Source organism: Dipteris shenzhenensis, chromosome 28 (genome assembly GCF_047967505.1).
Source record: "Dipteris shenzhenensis isolate YYH24624 ecotype China chromosome 28, Dip_SZ_1.0, whole genome shotgun sequence".
Taxonomy (NCBI): domain Eukaryota; kingdom Viridiplantae; phylum Streptophyta; class Polypodiopsida; order Gleicheniales; family Dipteridaceae; genus Dipteris; species Dipteris shenzhenensis.
The window spans coordinates 50,206,176-50,224,812 of record NC_141623.1 but is presented as its reverse complement, the minus strand read 5'-3'; positions in this window follow the sequence as shown (position 1 = coordinate 50,224,812).

The following is an 18,637-nucleotide window of genomic DNA, read 5'->3' as shown; positions in this document are numbered from 1 at the left end:
CTTTGTGCCTCATAGACTTGAAACTAAAATGGAGAGACCAAGCCTAGAGAGAGGACACAACATCACTTCAAGTTGCCATGGGGATTCCTTGAAGATTTTGTAAAGGGGAGGTACCAAAGGTGAGCTATATCTAGGTAGATGAAGTCTCAAAAATGTAAATCCAATATATATATATATATATATAGATAGAGAGAGAGAGAGAGAGAGAGAGAGAGAGAGGGAGGGAGGGAGGGAGGGAGGGAGGGGGGGAGGGAGGATTTAGTAAAAGTCTTTGAAAGACCAAAGGGTCTATGAGACTGATACAATAAGCTAAAAAGGTGGATCGTCTAAGGAGGCATCAGCGCCCATGATCAATACACAAAGAGAAATCTCTGAGCTCATGGAGCTAGAAACATTATGATGATTATCTAGAAGATGGTAGAGAGATCAAACATAAGAGCGGGTTGACGATGCATGAGGTTGTGGTGGCATAAAAGCATTGATGGCTGTAAGTATGTGTGGTTCATTATGGTCTCCTAACTATGGCCTTGTGTAGAACTGATCCATGCTATCTAGCAAAGGAGAGAGAGAGAGAGAGAGAGAGAGAGAGAGAGAGAGAGAGAGAGAGAGAGAGAGAGAATGCTCTTAGAAAGACAAGGTGGCAACCCTCATTATCAATGCCAAAATGAAGAGAAAACTCACACTTTTTAATGGATAGCGTGTTCGCTTCCACTTTGGGGTTCTTGTATCCTTCTTTTTGGTAACCAAGCTTTTTTGGGCTAAGGTTGAAGAGGAGGCAGATTAAACTAGTGCCAGGTTGCTATTACATGTGTCTATTGCATGGACATGTAAAGCTTCTAGTGTGGCACAATTTAGTAGATGGAACAACCAAAATTAGTAGCAATTTCTTGAGAAGATCATGTAGACGATAGAGGAGGCGATGTCTAACTCTTGGCGGTGTTCCATCCCTCAATGGTTTTCTACTTCAATATTATTGTGTATCTTCTTCATTCTATACTGTAGAAATTAGTTGTGTAGAATTTAACAGTTGGTATCAGGATTGTGACCTAGCTTGTGAAGTCACTTGTGCATGCATGTGAGTTGATTGATTAGCTTGACTCCACACAAATATTACGACATGGAAACAAAGGGAGAAGATGTGAAACTTGTCATGTCTACAGGGGCCAATTTTTTGGCATGGCAACTTATAGTTCAACTCTATCTAATAGAGAAAGATCTCTAGCCGATTGTATCATGTGTAGAAAAGGAGGATTTAGAAAGCACAAGTTTGCTCTAGTGGAAAAGTTGCAATCTACAAGCTTTAGGAATCATTGGTGGGGCACTGGGTGCTCGATATCATCATCATTTCTTGTGTCATGTGTAGAAAAGGAGGATTTAGAAAGCACAAGTTTTCTCTAGTGGAAAAGTTGCAATCTACAAGCTTTAGGAATCATTGGTGGGGCATTAGGTGCTTGATATCATCACCATTTTGACTTGGCAACTAGTGCGACTAAAAATTTTGGATTGCCATAGAAGCTCTGTTTGGTGCAAGACTGAAGAGCTCTAAGGTGATGTTAAAGCAAGAATTCTTTGGCCTCAAGATGGAGGAGAATACAACCATTGGAGAACACATGAGTAGGATGCGAGCAATCCTGAGCGTTATTGGATCTACGTGTGAAAGTTGAAGATGATGACATAAAGGCAGTACTCCTATCAAGTCTTCCTTCCTCCTAGGACAATATCATAAGGATTTTTCTTGTGAATCATGAGGTGACGGTGAACAAAATGGTAGCCACCCTTTTGGACAATGAGAGGCATCAAAAGCATCAACTTGGTTTTGGTGAGAGTATATATCTAGCCAAGAAAGCAAAGGTTGTGAAGAAGTCTGATATGAAATGTGCATACTGTGATAAGTCGGGCCATAAGGAGGATTTTTGTTATCACAAGAAGGAAGCCCAGGCCAAGAAAAACTGATAGATCACTGGAAAAGAGCATGCACATGCAATAATTGAGGAAATGGTGGACCTGTGCATCATCGAGGGCAACGTGGATTATGATGGATTTGCTTTCTGAATGTATGATGCAGTAGCAACATGTAGTGTAGGGTCTTAGTCCAAGTTAATAAATTGTGATCGTTTTGTATGCCAAAAACACCCCATAGGGTTGAGGCACTATCTGGACCACTATTAGGTTTTGGTGGAGTCATGTGAGCATTTTGAGAGGTTGCATGGATACAATGAGCTATCATTTAGATCGTAGTCTGTCAAGTGGTTGGACATTTTGATCAATTGCATGGTTGGTTTTAGGCATAAGTCTTTTTATCCTCACTTTTATTTGTGAGCCATGTGTGTGTTTTGCTTAGATTTTATTTTTGTCAACTTCGATTCATGACTATTTTGTTTGGATACCCTGAGAATTTGTTGACATAATAGTTATTATGCAGCTGGTCTTTTACCCATCTTTAGCTTAAAGGGAGTGTTGGTAACCAAGCTTTGTTGGGCTTAGGTTGAAGAGGAGGTAGATTAAACTAGTGCCACATTGCTATTACGTGTGTCTATTGCATAGGCATGTAAATCTTCTAGTGTGGCACAGTTCAGGTAGATGAACAACCAAAATTAGTGGCAGTTTCCTGAGAAGATCACGTAGATGATACAGGAGGTAGTGTCTAGCTCTTGGCGGTGTTTCATCCCTCTATTTTAGTGATGGATCGGTGTTCAAAGTCTCTCTCTTGTATCGCAATGTAGTACTTGATGCTTTCAAGCTTTTCTATGAGTACAATGGTTTTCTACTTTAGTATCATTGTGTATCTTCATCATTCTATGCTGTAGAAATTAGTTGTGTAGAATTTAAAACTTCTCCCATAAGGTCCACAACAAATATATACTAAGCATATAGTGGAGCATGCTCTTCTCTCACTCTCATTCCTTAATTGATCTGGTTTCTTGAGTCTCATAGACCATTTGGTCTTTTGTAGACTTTAATCTAGTTTCTTTCTTTCTTTCTTTTTCTTAAGAATCTACTCTTTCAATCCTACTTGACCCTACTCTCTCTCTCTCTCCCCCCCCCTTGCCATCGTCCTCTTGGTTTTCCCTTTCACATTACCCCTACTACTCGTCTCTGCTGAGTTGAGCTCCAACACTCAACGAAAGGTTTAGAGGATAGCCTTTGAGCATCCTCAGTCCCCAGCCAAATTTTTTTCCTTAGGTAGCTTCTTCCTCACCTTCCCTAACAGCCATTGCCAAGTTCCAAAAATGCTTGAGAAAATTTATTACTTAGCTACCCTAGCTCATAACTCAATAGATCTCGCCTCCAAGTTCAATCTCCAATTCTTCTACCCTAGCCACCATCATTTGCAGTCACATTAACACATTTCATAACCCTACCCTTTGCCCTTTCCATCCACACCAATTCAATATACTTGGCATTCAGTAGTTCATCACTCAGCATGACACTTGGCAGAGTTCTCCTCTCTCAAATTTAGGATTGTGCATACTTCTTGCATGCACATATGCCACCATGTAAAGTCACACATTGTTGACTATTTTTGGCATTGGTTTCACACACATACATCAGCCTTGTACAACCTCCCAAGCCATATTTATATGAGGGCAATAGTTTTTTTTTAAAAGGGCATCTTGTAAGTTTTCCAATGTGTCGGAATTGGGCTTATATGTGGATAGTCAATAGGTAATGAGGTCTAAGGATCCATGCTCTGGTTGCTGGAACATAGCTCCATAAGCTACCCATGCTTTTTTTATCCCATGCTTTTTTTATCCATGCTCTGGTTGCTGGAACATAGCTCCATAAGATACCCATGCTTTTTTTATCCCATTAAGCCAGGCCATAAATGCTATCTACTATTGTAGTAAAAGAGGGAAATGATCATATAAGTGGAGTTTTGGGCTAGGGATTTGTGGTCTGTCATTTGAAGGGTTCAATGTTGAAATCTTGCTGTCTATGGTCCATGGTGATTACTGGACTGTAGTAATATATGTGAGTGATGAAGAGTGGGCTGAAGTTGTTTGGATTTCGGAGAAATGTGGCCAAAGTATGTGCTAAATGTGGAGGTGTGTAGAGACAAGGATTTTGAATGAATGCCTTTTACCTTATGATTGTGTTATTCAGTTGCTTTAAATGTGGGTGAGGGTGGTTGTGAAGGCGGACTAGGCTCTATGTTTTTTCTTCATCCACCATACTCAATTCCCAATGGAAAATACAAGTTCTCTCCTTTCCCTCCATTCTATTTTTCAGCCCTCCATTGTACAAACTCCTTGCAACCAACCAATTTGAACCAACACTATCTACCATAAAGCCTCAAAAGTATGGTTTCTTGAATCCATTTTGCAACATTTGCTCATTCAGCATGAGCCAAAATTCCACCTATGGATTTGTGTTTTGTACTTTTAACTCACATGTAGCAGTTGCCAATAGCTCACATATATAGGGGTCATAGACATCACCCTCCATAGTAGCCCACCCTTTAACACATTGTATGTTGTCAAATTGCACTCACATTTGTCCAAGATTTCCCTCGGGCCTCATTCTATTAACAAGATCTACATCAGAGGCAAGGCCTATAGAGGACATTTTAAAAATATGAGCTTGGCTCTTACCTTGTAGTTGGCCAGGAAACAATATACTTTGCAGGAAAGGATAAGTACATCTCTTCTTCAAGGCATCTAGGACTCCATCCCCAATGGAAGAATTCTTTCTTGCACACTCAATAGATCTTTAAAGGAGCCTTTGATGACACCAAGGGGTTATTGTTTCGAGCATTTCATTAAGCCTCATCTTAATTAATTCTTCATGCTTAATGTCTTCATCAACAAGCAACATATCCATCAATATGTCTCGTATAACTACCATCTCAATGTTCTTATAGAAAGCATTTGGAGACACATTATCATGCATTGAGACCATGTCATCGACCTATTGTCTTTTTTGCCTTGAGATCCCTTGTTCCACAGGGTGGTTGTGCATACCCATATGAATCGTGCATCTAGTAACTCTGTCAAGGTCATGCTATAGGGACAATAGTATAAGATTGCAGCACATGGTTTCACACACTCTGGTGTCTTGGCACAATGCTTGCAAACCAATGCTCCTATCTCCTTGTTGAGTGGCAATAGAAAGGGCGTATCCTTTAACTTACCTATCCACTATGTTTCATTTACTAAACCAATGCACTCATTGTAAGCACAATCCACATTATAACACCTCAAATAACCTTCACATCTGCTAAATCTCATTACACCTCTTAAAAACTCTTGTGTGCTTGTCATATACTCTTTCTAGACATGCCCATCACACCTTTGATCCATTCCTTTCATAGGAAAGCCTAAAGTTCTTGGTGGCAGCTCAAACAAAATAGATCCATCATATCTCACTTGAAGCTCTTGCATGACATGCATCGATTATGCACTTGAAAAGGAAATGCATAAAGAGCTGGACAATGGAAGCCTTTGCAACATTGGAGCAACATTGTAAGTATATGCACCTCTCTTCAACAGAATTTGGTGATGCATTTGACACTTTTTTTTTATGGCCACCTTAAAATATTGATGGTTTCAGCCATCCAATCTGAAGCCTTTCTCTCCACCTTTCAAATCCACCAACTGTTGACAGATAGCAACATCTTCAATTCCAAACTCTTGGTGTACTTGAATATCTTCCTCTCTAATGGCAAAATGGTCCTTAATGTTTCATAATGCAACCTCACAAAACTTAGTATCATATATAATAGCAAGTGTTTGAGAGAATAGATATTGTAGGAGAATAGTTTGAGGTGGCATTCTATTGTCTTGGTTACATGAACATAAGTGCAAAGCTAGTAGGTGACGAGAAGGGGAGAACTTGTATATATATATATAGAGAGAGAGAGAGAGAGAGAGAGAGAGAGAGTGAAAGAAAGAAAGAAATTTTATTAGAGACTTCCAAAGACCGATGGATCTATGAGACTGAAAGAAAACCTGATACAAATCACAGTAAGGGTGGAGCTACTAAAACGAGCATCATCACCCGTGCTGAATCCTAAGTCTGATCATACATAATCAAATACATCTGAGTGTGACAATGAAAAGAAAAAAGACTAGAGTGGAGCGAAATCCTCCGTATGTCATGTCGCCCTGGCTGGTGCATAGCCGATGATGGGACGCTAGCATCCGTCAAGGGGTGCCATGCATCTCGATTTCTTGGACGAGGCTCGACACAAGACCAAAGCCACTGTGACTCCCGTGGGATGTATCCCGGGTCTAAACAATGATGGGAGGCCTCCAAAGTGATCTGTGTGTCCCCTTGATGTCGCATGTGTCGTGCTGCGGTCGTTGGGTCAGGGTCTCTGTCATGTTTGCAGCTAGAGACTGGACGATTAATGTCACTTAATGGGAAGAACCCTGTGATCCTACTCTGAGAGGTGTCTAATGATGTGGCCAAGCCCCGTCGCTTGAGTAAGTACTCTCTATGTCAGACCCCCTCGTGAATGAAGGCCGCCAGGCATCTCTGATCTGGGTAGGCAAGGAATCTGGAAAGGAGCCCAGAGCCACTTTGAAGACACAGTGGTAGCGACCTCGGATCTCATAGTGCAATGGGCACTTGAAAATAAAATGCTCCTCTGACTCAACCTCCTGACAGTTGCACAATATGCATATGCGATGCTCCCTAGGGATCCCCTCTACTCTGTTGCTCTCTATGCGGAGGCGGTGTGATGATACCTAAAACTGTCCAATGGAGATCCATAGTGAGTGAGGCATATGAAGCTCAATGTACCCCAGTGGTGTGATGAATCCCTCCTCCAAAATACGAAGATAGTAATCTCTATAGAAACTCAGCTTCACTGGAAACTCCCTCGACTCCAACCAAGTCCTGAAGGTGTGTAGCTGTAGGAGATCCTCTCGAATGACTTGGTTGGTGTGTGGCCCGATCGGGATGGTGAGTGGGAGTACCGGAGGTGCATCTAAATTGTACTGAAAAGGAGGTATCCTATCGATGTGAAACCCTAGTCTCACAAACCATCTATGAGTCCATGCATCCTAGCATCGCTCGTCTCCCTCTGCTGCCAACCTCATGGAGGAATCAAGAGCCAACCATGGCAACCTCTGTCTCCCTAATGTGCATTCCCCATATGATCTAGCCCGGTGTAGATATGTGATGGTCTGAAAGGCTGCATCTAGCTGGAGTGGAGAAGCACCAAACTTAGCCTGAATGATGTGATGTGGTACAAATGGCTTCCCTCAGATCCTTTGTGAGAGCATGAGGATCTGCAGGCACTCCACCTATGCCCACTCTATCTCTTACATGTCAGGTCCCCAACAAGGGCTGCCATACGTACCGGCTGGTCGGACCAAGGAGTCGAAAGAGAAGAGCCTTGGTTCGAGGGTCCTAGAAGTGGAAGTGGAAGCATTGTCTCTCTAGACGAGCTAGTGAGGCATATCCCCTACTCAGTCTGACCTGCATCGTTAGTCTCATTGTGAAGATTGGGCCGGAGAAGATGACCCCCAAGTAAGTGTATGAGGATACGATCTCAACTGGTGACCCACCGAAAGTGAATTGCTTCCGTTGCAAAGCTAGTAGAAGGTAGTAGAAGGGACGAGAATGAATACGTGTGTTTATGTATTACACTTCTACAAGATTATGTTAATGCTGAATTTTATAACTTTAAATTGATATTATTCTTGTATGTCAATGAAAGTTTCAGCTCCATAAAAATGACAATCACCATAGGTACATACGAATTTATTGTGTGAGTTTGCACACAATGCACTATATTCATTAGCAGAAGAACGGTCCAAACAAATGGGCCTGTAGATGGTGATGAGAAGGTGCACATTGCCAAATACAAATTAATGTGCCCATCGCTTTAGAGGAAGACCACCATTATTTTTATTCATCACTTTGTCCTATTTACTAATGGGTACAATATAATCCTAAAATCTATATCTTCTTAATAAAATTTCATATGAATTTGAAACTAGCTGCATATCAAAGGTAATTTTTTGTTCTAAATCCTCATAGCAAGAACGGTGACATTGTGTATACATAGCATCTGTGTACAACAAAAATGTCTCCAAGAATAATCCCAATGTTTGAAATGTCTAGGGTTTTCTCTGTGATTGCCTCGCTACCCCCTTCTCTCAATCCCTCTGCTCAACCCCTCCTCCCCCCTCTTGCATTACTCCTCCCTTGAACCTAGTTTGTTGTGCTCTTCTACCTACTACTCAGCAACACCCTCAGCCCAATGATCCAGAAGGGGCTGTTAGCCATCCACCTCCCCAGTCTATAGTCGTCTGCTTCCATGAGGCTTCCGTAGAAACAATTATGGAGCAAAAAGATGGATGTAAGCATCAATAGAAATGACTGTGGAGCAAAAAGAGGAAGGGAAGCAGCAACAACAAATGACTATGGAGAAGACGACTTGGAGGTGGTAGGAGGGCGGGAAGATCAATAGGAGCAAGAGGGAGTGGGTATGGAGGTCCAAAAAAGTAGCAATAGCTTGCATGTAGCGATCACCTATCTCCAGATTTTCAAAGGAGATATGCACCTCTAGAAACATCTTTAATGTTTTTTGTTGCACCTTAGGTTATGAGCCCATCCTTTTCACCCCTCTTCTTTCTCGTATACAAATTAATACCATTTTTCACCAATCGGGGGGCCCTATTGGAGGAAACCCACCACTCTTTTTATTTGTGCAAAGAATGCATGTTAGCCCATCATATTGGATGGTGCTAGAGACTTTTCTTGAGATGGCAAACCTTATTCTCCTTTCCTGGTTCAACATAACCTGCTGGTTGTTGCATGTAGACTTCCTCATCTAGGTAACAATTGAGAAATGCATTCTTTATTGAAGAAGTGAAAGGAAAGCATGAAGCTGAACATGAAATGAGAGAATGCTTGCTTGCTTATGGAATGAAGAAAGGTGAGGTCCATATGTAGGCACCTCTTACATGAGCCACCAAGCTCCACAATCATCTCCTCAATCAGCTCCTAGAATCTCTCAATCATCCTATGTGGCATCTACCACCACCTAACAGTGCTTATGGGCACCTAACTGTGCCTCTAGCACACACACATAGAACCCAAGGTGTGCCTAGGGCATATACCTTGAGATATCCCATCAAACCCCCCCTCAAGGGAATGCCTCAGGTTATGTTAAGGATACATCTGGTCTCATAGTGTCTCATGCCATCTCATGGTGGTCAAGGATAAATCTATGGCTAGGATCTCATGCTAGCAAGGGTTCCCAAGAGTGTGAAGTCGACAAAGGGATACATAAGACCTTCCAATGGTTATCTCCCCTGCATGTACATGCACACAATGTCTGCAGGAGGTACCATGGAGCAAAACATATACACATGGCCTACATCATATGGTGACCAGAGGTGTTTACAAAGAACACAATAGTTTATTCCATTCATTTTGGAGGACTATCCAAGCAAAGTACCTTGACTCAACATAAAAGAGAGATCTGGAGCATATATGGAGATGGTTCAAAAAGCATAATCATCATAGGAGGCCTCATCTTGTGAAGGCACGTCAACTGAAAGTAAATTGGCAGTTTCTGGCTTTGTAGTTGCTTCCTTTTTGGCCTTACAAAACTTTTCATGGTGATTGTTTTTGCCACAATATTTGCAAGGATTGATCTTGAAGCAATCTTTTGAGAGGTGATTAGTCTTCCCACAATGTTTGCAAGGTGAAAACTTGCCCTTTTGAGTTTTTATGGCATAGGCTGCGTCATTGCCTCTCCGGAGTTCCATGTGCCTTTCTTCTTCTTGAAGAGCAGTAATAAGACCTTCAAGAGTAGGATTAGGAAGATTTTCCAATGTGGTAACAACATGATCATAATCTTCACGTATATTTTTGAGCAATACTGCCATTACATCATCTATAGTGATTGGAGAGTTGATAGAAGCAAGTTGAGTCATGAGACTCCGCATGTGATTAACATGGGCAGCCAAGGGAGTGCCACTAGCCATCTTCAATTCAAAAAAAGCAATCTTAAGTGACAATTTTGAGATGTGAGAGCTAGCACCAAAAATAATATCAAGCTTCTGCCAAGCTTCAGAAGGAGACTCCAAATTAGAAATGTGATGAATATAGTCATCTCCTAAGCCAAGAGTAATAATGCCATAGGCTTTCTCCTCTCTAGTAGGATCTCGTGCCAGGCATGTAGGAGCTAAGGATTCTCCAGCATTAGAGGCTATTGAAGAAGAAGTTGAAGCAGGTTTGACAAGCCCCCAGAGGTTTTTCGTCATCATCCTCATCAAATCTACAGCCTGTCACTAAATTGCACATTGCATAATGTCCGCCTGCCTAAGAGATCATGCATCATGTCACTTTCTTTTCATATTTTTGCACGAGATATTATTGTTCTTTTTCTCTTTAGTCTTTTATCTTGTTCTTGAGTAGGTTCCATTGTTGTGTTATTTAGTTCAAGGCCAAGATTTTGTTGAAGTATTATTCTTCTCATATTGTATATTTTGTTCAAAGTATTTTGCATTGTATAATTGGTATGAGAGGATTGTTGAAGAAAAAGAGAAGATATTTCTTTTGCAGGTGAACTTGGGAACTGTTTAATGAGTCCTTCCAAGCAGAGGTCATCATCTTTACTCCATATGTTGTAAGCATGTAACTTTACCTTGTAAATGTTTCAATGGAGTAATTGTGCAAGGAGAAGTTGATTCATCAAGTAATACTTCTTTGATATCACTTTGTTTTTTATTGCCTATTGTTATCGTTGACAACAAATTGCTTTTATTGAAGAGTAGTAAAACAAAGGAAGACTTAAAAACCGCATGCAAGCATTTGAGTATGTCAACCACTAATGCACGAGAAGTAGAAGACTTTTGTAATAAAATTTGGATTGCTTTTATTGACACTGTTATTTCTTTTGAAATGCTGCAAAAGTAAGCCATGGATTGCTTCTTGTTTCAGATGTTGCAAGAATGTTTTCTAATAGAAGTGTTAGCAATTGTTGGTATGTTATGTTCGGGAAGAACTCAAAAAGACAAATAAGGGTGTTTGAATTAAGAGGGTTTTTCTTCATAAAATCTTCATCTCGCAGAGCAAGTGTTTCGCATGAAGCAACTTTTCTATTTCCATTGTATTCATCAGGATGTTGAAAATATTATGGCTTCAAAACACAATTCTAATGTGTAAATGACAATAGAAAGACATTCTCATTAAGCATAAATGATGATGAGTGAGGAAAGTACATTATGCATTTGCTTCAAACACAATTACATATCCAGAACTATTGACTATGAAGCTGCCACTAGGCTTATAGCTTCTAAGCTTTTCGTGAGCCATCATAAGGTCTTGGTTGTACAATTCCACAAAAGGAATACCCAAGGAAAGAACAATGTCGACATAGGGGCCTCTAATACGAATAGGTATTTGGTCGCTTGCTCGTTGAACAATATCTCCTGTGAGGCAAAAGACATGTGTGTTATTGCTTGAGGGCCTTTGCCAGTGAAGCAATATGGGTGTAGAGGATCACGGCTAGCATGAACGCCTCCACACAATTTCGCAAATGAGCTCGAGAAAATCTGCATTGATATTGGTGAAGTGCATAACACCAAATACCTATAGTGTGACAAAGGTTGGTACAATCTAATTTCAAAATTAGCGTAGGGGAATTTAATTGCATGTCATGAAATTACTTGCGTGCCATAACCTAGTCTTGCAACCTGGTTGATGAAAGCTTGCTTCAAGCCATCTTTGATTGAATCATCAGGCAACTCTGCTAAAATGGTGAAGTCAAAGATGCAAATTGTTCCTTTTGCCTTCAAGAATAACACATTCTTGAGAGCATACATAACAACACCTTCTTCATTAAACTCTTGGACTAGTTGAGTGAGGGTGCTTTTTCGTTCCTTGACAAAGGATAGCTATAACAACAACAAAATAAACAACCAGAAGTTAGACAATTTCTTTGCTGACATAAAGGACTATGCAAATGAATTGGTAATGCCTAGACTTACTGCTGCTCTGTCTTCGTCTCGAGGCCCATCCGCAACTATTATTTGGTCTGCGATGCCTTCATCACTTGCAACCTTTATAATGACAATTGCAACAGTTCCCATAACACATTGGAAACACTTAACTTCCCAAAGTTTATATTTTTTGCTGCCCAATGAACATATGTGCAAAGAGAATGATCTGGTAGCAAGCGAAGATTCCCCTCTAATGATGCAAGTGGTTGCATCAACAAGTAGGGAGAATTTGGATGTTCCACCTTCAATTGGTCCTTTTGCAACTACAGATGCCCCCTCTATTCTATGGAATTCTCCAATTTGCAAAAAATTTACAAATTGGTGGATATAAGTTGAGGGAGTAACAGTATGAGAACAAAATTTATCGGTGAAGTCTCCCTTTAGGAATGTAGGATACTTGGGATTTAAAATTTTTTAAGTACCATCCTTACAAAGTAGTTTGCCCTCAAAACAAAATCTATGTGGAGTACAATCTGAGAGGTGGCTTATTCCTAGGGATACTAAAGAATTCCCCCCTCCCACAAAGTTGTCTTTCGATGGAACTATTGCTTTGGCATCGGTGGATGGGCAATTATGTGGTGAAAATTGCATGTTCTTGAAATCATTAACTCCATTGTATGAGTTCACTTCGTCATTATCTTCTTACAATATTCAAAACGATACTATTCAACATTTTTATATTAATTTACAAGCATAAAAAGTATGTATTTCAAGCATAATTTCTTACATTACAAAGTTACTAAATTTGAAGCATAATTTTCTACATTCAAAAGTCATTTAATCAACAATAGTACTTTAAATAATAATACAAAGTTTGTAGAAATTGGTCTTAGAACTTGTAACAACCTTCTAATATCAATGAAATTTTAACATTTGAAAGTCATTTGCCAACTAATCGGACTCAATGTTTATAACTTGACTTTCAACTTGTTTTGGTGGGGATTTGTTTCCAAGAGAGGTGTCCACATGAATAGTTTTACGTGAGCGATGCACATAAGAAGTGATTGTTGATTTCAAACTAATGTACTCTGGATTTGCACGTACAAGCTTCTTCATTAGATTTAAAAGAAAGTGTGAAAATTTAAAAAAAGTAATTCAAAATAAAAAAATATGAAAATCAAGGAAGAAATGTTTACCTTGGGCATACGCCTCTTGGGCGACCTCATGAAAATAAATTTTCATTGAGCGCCGTGGTGTTTTCCGAATTGGAGAATTCTTCAAAAGATTTTCCTTAGGGGGACGACTTGGAGAAGCAAGCAACATTAAATTCGCTTTTGGAGAGGGGGGAGATGAAGTCTTTTCAACAAAAGAACATGCTGATATGGCTACTGCAAATGAAAAACAAAACTAAGAAACACTATTAAAGACTTAGAAATCACGCATAAGATGGTCTCAAAAATAGCAAACATATAATTATGCTTCCGTGAAATCTCTGAAGTCCTTTTTAAAAAAGTGAGGAATCAAACATCGCAACTAGAAAGAGCGAGACAATTGCTGCTAGAAAGGCAAGATGCAGGGTCAGAACAAGGTGCAACGATGACATGAACAGCAAGCTGAGAGCATGGTGAAGTGGGTAGGCCTCACAGGTACTTGGAGTAGACTGTGCGAAACACAAGGGATTCACTAGTAGGAATAAGGAGGCGTCACCTGCGTGCAATAAATATATGAAAACTCCCCTTATCTACCCCTATTTATGGGACCTTACCTTATAAAATGTACCTTCCTTCCCTTATATAACCCCCCTCCCTTACACTCACGTGGTACCATACAATAAACCCTAGTGGACCCCTCGGGTTGTGAAATGAGGCGCTACTGCAAGTATCTACTCCACTCAAAGGGACAATGGCAAGCTGGCAGCTAGAATTAATGGCAACTAAGCGAGGCTGCCACTACAAGTATAACGGTATGCGATGTGATGAGTGAGGTAGAAGGCAGCGATAAAATATTGTCCGAGGTGACGTAAAGACAGAGGTTGATCGGCGATATATATAGGAATAATTCTTCTTCCATGAAATCTCAGAAGGTCCTCATCAAAAAAGATAGGGGGGATGAAAAAAATGAAGTGTATGCTAGGGAGGCTTCGGACGCCTAAACGAAAGTTGAAAAACACACAAAGAGATGAAGGTCGATGACATACATTGTATTCTCAAAATTTCCTTCCCGATAGTTATTGGAGGATGAGGTTTGTATGCTCATGTGAAGCGGCAGATAAAAGATGGCACACGGACAACTTGGTCTACTGATATGAGCAGTTTAGCTTACCATCACTTACCACTGTGACTTACCATCAACGATGTTCTTCCCCTTCAATTCTCGTTCCACATCTTCAACAATCGTCATTTTTGTGGAAGGAGGGCTAGAAGACTCGTGAAAGTTTGTGCACACTTTGGCAAGTCCTACCACCACAAAGTCTGTTAGATTGCAAGGATTACAAGTGAACATAAGTTGATAGTCAATCAAAACGATGTTGGAAAGACGAAATCATAAGAAAGAAAAACCGTTTCAAGATAGACGGATGTGGAAACCTTTAGCAAAAGCTCCGCTATCGGTTTCCATCAAGTTAGCAGACACGTCCATAGCTACTATCACCAAGATAACTGTAGAACTGTCCATACCTTACGATGCATGCATAGATTTAATAGCCAAGAAGAACCACCGTTGGAGCACGTTGCTGAACGTGAGAGCCTCGAACAAATATCCTCTCTCTCAGGACGAATAACAAAAAAAACTCCACCGAAAAGGCACACCTATCCTCACCTATCCGTGCATGGCCCCAGCCTCCACTATTGCTTCATTTGGCACAATCAATTGGAATTGCTCGAGATTTCCAATTTGCTGCAATTCGTAATTATTATGAAGGAGATCAAAACCTACACACAGTCTACTTACGAATCAAGGAGAAGAAGGATACTTGCAAATCAACAATGAATGCTTCATTCGGTGCAATAATTATCAGAATAATGTTTGTAACATAGTTCGTCAATTAGCTACAGTTCGCAATTACGAAGGACAAGAAAACCTAGACACACAGGATTTTACCTGCCTGTTCACAACACACAGAGTATTTACATATTTAGGATAAAGAAATACCTTCAAGTGAGCACAGAACCAAAAATTATCGACGTAGCTTCTAGGATCTCCGCAACAACCTCTTTTCAGTCTCTGCAAAATTTGGCATCACGTCAAAATTTTCTTTTCAACCTTGAAATTGCATCTCCAGCAACACCTTCGTTTCAATCTCTACAATTTAGATTTGCATCATGGTGAACTTCGTTTCAATCCCTGTGATTAATTGCTCGCAGATTAGACATTGCATCTCTCGCAACAACTTCGTCTCAATCTCTGCAATTAATTGCTGCCAGCTTTGAACTTTGACATTGCATCTCCAGCAGAGCAACTTCGTTCCAATCAGATTTGCACTTGTTCCAATCTCGCAGGTTTGGAATTGTAAATGAGACGCAATGTAAGGATTCCGGCTGGCAGGAGAAGACCGATGGAAGCGTACATCAGCCAACCATGAATCTTCACAGGGTCAAGAGATCTTTGTGGGACAGAGCATGAGCAAACTGACGAACAAAACGAATTGCATGCATGCACCATCCTTTAATCCTGGTAGTCCTAAATTCTGACAGCATGCATGCAATGCCAACCAACAAAAACTTGCCATGTGGACACTCCAAAAAATTGTATTTTTTATTTAATTAAATTCCTATTTTCTGCTTTCTAGTTTTCGACTAAATGCTATGGCCTACCCCCAAGGCAGGCCAACAAAAGTTTGCCTTTTGCTTTGATTACCTAGGAGATAAGAGCCACGCTTTTGCTGAAACAGCCATGATTGTGGAACGTGTGAGAAGATGCTAACAATTTTCTGACCCCATCGAGAGAAGTCAGTAGCTATATTCATTTGTGGTCTCAGTGTTTCCGACCAATTTTGGCAAGGATGAACAAATGCCGAGATCTAAAGCTTGTAGAAGCATTTCTTTTTTGCCTTTAATCTGATCTTCTAGAGTTGTTGCTCCCTTAAGGTGCCCAAACCTGAAGGTAACATCCACAAAGCAAGGGGAATTGATAAAAGGAAATGACAAAGGTAAATGGCGCAAGGACAAAGTAGAAGCATAACGGGCTCACCATGGATCCCAGGTTGGCCAAAGGAGCGTAATACTGGAGGACGAACAGCTTGGAGATCATCGCGAAGAGAACATGCCATTGTGCTCCCAGACAAAAGCAAAAAGAATTGATGCGACACAGGCATTGGCAATGCTATCAGCAGGTGCCCTACACATGCTAAGGCCAAGACGATAGGAGCACGAGAGTTCTTGGAAAGTAGACATTTGGAACCTGCAAATTCGAGGTTGTCAAATTTCCAAATTCAGAGTTGTGATAGAGCGCTCCATGCCATAAATGAATTCCCTCGGCGGATTAGTATTCTAGGAAGGAAAGCTTTACAAACAACCAATGGAAACAAGATGAATTTCATTCATGTGGCCTGCAAAGAAAGAGAGAAGAAGAAGAAGAGAGAGAGAGAGGGGGGGAGAAAAAGTTAGAATAGTATTCAATGGGCCTGCCCAAAGTGAGAGAGAGAAGAATGGAAGAGGAGAGAGAGGACTATTGGAATGAATGCACCTAGAGAAAAAAGAGACCCAAATTTGAAAGAGATGCTCTAAAGTCAACACACCAACCAATCACAGAATTTGCACAAAAAACACATAGGAAAAATGCTCCAAATTATTTTTGGCATCTCAAAGTGGAACCTTCACTAAGGCTACCTATGGTAGGCCAAAAAGAGTGCCAAAAAAAAAAGAAATTCTATATTTTCTCTTTCACAATGTTAAGGCTCAATGCCCATGCAGCCCACATTGCGGCATGTTTTTGGGACATACAGTCTTGCACAGTATTCGAGGCACACTTGGAGTGCCACTGATCTTCCATAGGTGCTCATTTTGAGCACTAGTGCTGTCTTTAGTGTCCAACCAATAGGAAGCTTGCATTTTTGGCTGAGAGTGGGTTGAAAAGCATTGTAGTGCTTTCAATGCTCTATCCCAGCCAATGAAAACTTGGCAATTACAAACTCTACAGGTCATCAAATGCGTGCTGGCCTGATGAGGCTGTGAGAAGTCCGCCTGGAGAGCAACTTGTATGAAATGTCCCTTGGGGCCTTTTCTATACTATATATTAAGGAGGGAGAGAGGCATACCAAGCCAACGTGGCGGGGTTCTGGAGGCTTGGGAAGAGAGGAGGGAGGTTCGCAGGAGGCTCGGAGCAAATGTGGAGGTCGATGATCAATACGATGGCTTACCGCAGTTGGCGTCACTGTCAAGGGTATTGAACAGTCCAGGCGGATACCTGTACAGCAGTTAAAACGCAGTCCGCAGGCCACATCTATACTATATATTAAGGAGGGAGAGAGGCATACCAAGCCAACGTGGCAGGATTCTGGAGGCTTGGGAAGAGAGGAGGGAGGTTCGCAGGAGGCTCGGAGCAAATGTGGAGGTCGATGATCAATACGATGGCTTACCGCAGTTGGTGTCACCGTCGAGGGTAGTGAACAGTCCAGGCGGATACCTGTAAAGCAGTTAAAACGCAGTCCGCAGGCCACATTTAAACAAAGCTACTTACACAAGCCGGTACTCTAATAGCAGCGCCTTAATGCGAGCCGCTGCATAGCAGTTTTGCCGCCGCCTGGTGCAAGAGTAATAAAAAGGCCGAGGGGAAAAAACAGGGGAGAATACAATAAAATAATAAAGCCATGCCTGTCGTGCATGCACATAGGCAGAATAAGGTAAGACTAAAACAAGGCAGTTAAAAAATAATAAGCAGCGCATGCTTGAGAAAGCATGCTTGAGAAGGGGGGAGTTGCATTGATGCAGGAGGCAGGTCACATCGGGCCTGTCGCTCTTACTTTGGGAGTAATTTTTCTCCTGCTGCCGACTCCCCAGGGATCTCCCCGTCCTCTTTTATTTTACTCATTTTGCACCACCCCTCCCCTTTTGCTGCTTCCTTGAGAACGAGGCCTTCCACCTATCTCCTTTTCCCCCTCGCCATTTGCCACCTCAAGTGCCCACCCCTTCTATATCTATACTATATATTATCTATATCTATATATTAAGGAGGGAGAGAGGCATACCAAGCCAATGTGGCGAGATTCTGGAAGCTTGGGAAGAGAGGAGGGAGGTTCACAGGAGGCTCCGAGCAAATGTGGAGGTTCAATGGAGTTAATTGGAGGTTCAGCGCGCCACGTGGACATTTTGAGGTTCGGCGGGCTGCGCAGGTTTGAGGTTCGGTGTAGTGGGTGTGCAGAGACAGTGGGTGGCGCAGTGGTGTCAGACACAGTGGCGGGACAGCAGAAGGTGACGCCATGTGGCAAGAGGCGGGACAGCAGAAGGTGACGCCATGTGGCATGACAGCAGAAGGTGACGCCATGTGGCACGAGGCGGGACAGCAAAAGGTGATGCCATGTGGCATGACAGCAGAAGGAGATGCAAAAATAGAAGATGCCAGCACCCGCCATGTGGCATCGCAGCAGCGGAGAGAGAGACAAAGTGAGAGAGAGAAGAGAGAATATATAATATAAAATATATTGTATAATAGTATATTATATAAAACACAAGAGAGAATACATAATATAAAATATATTGTATAATAGTATATAAAATATAAATATAATTGTGTGA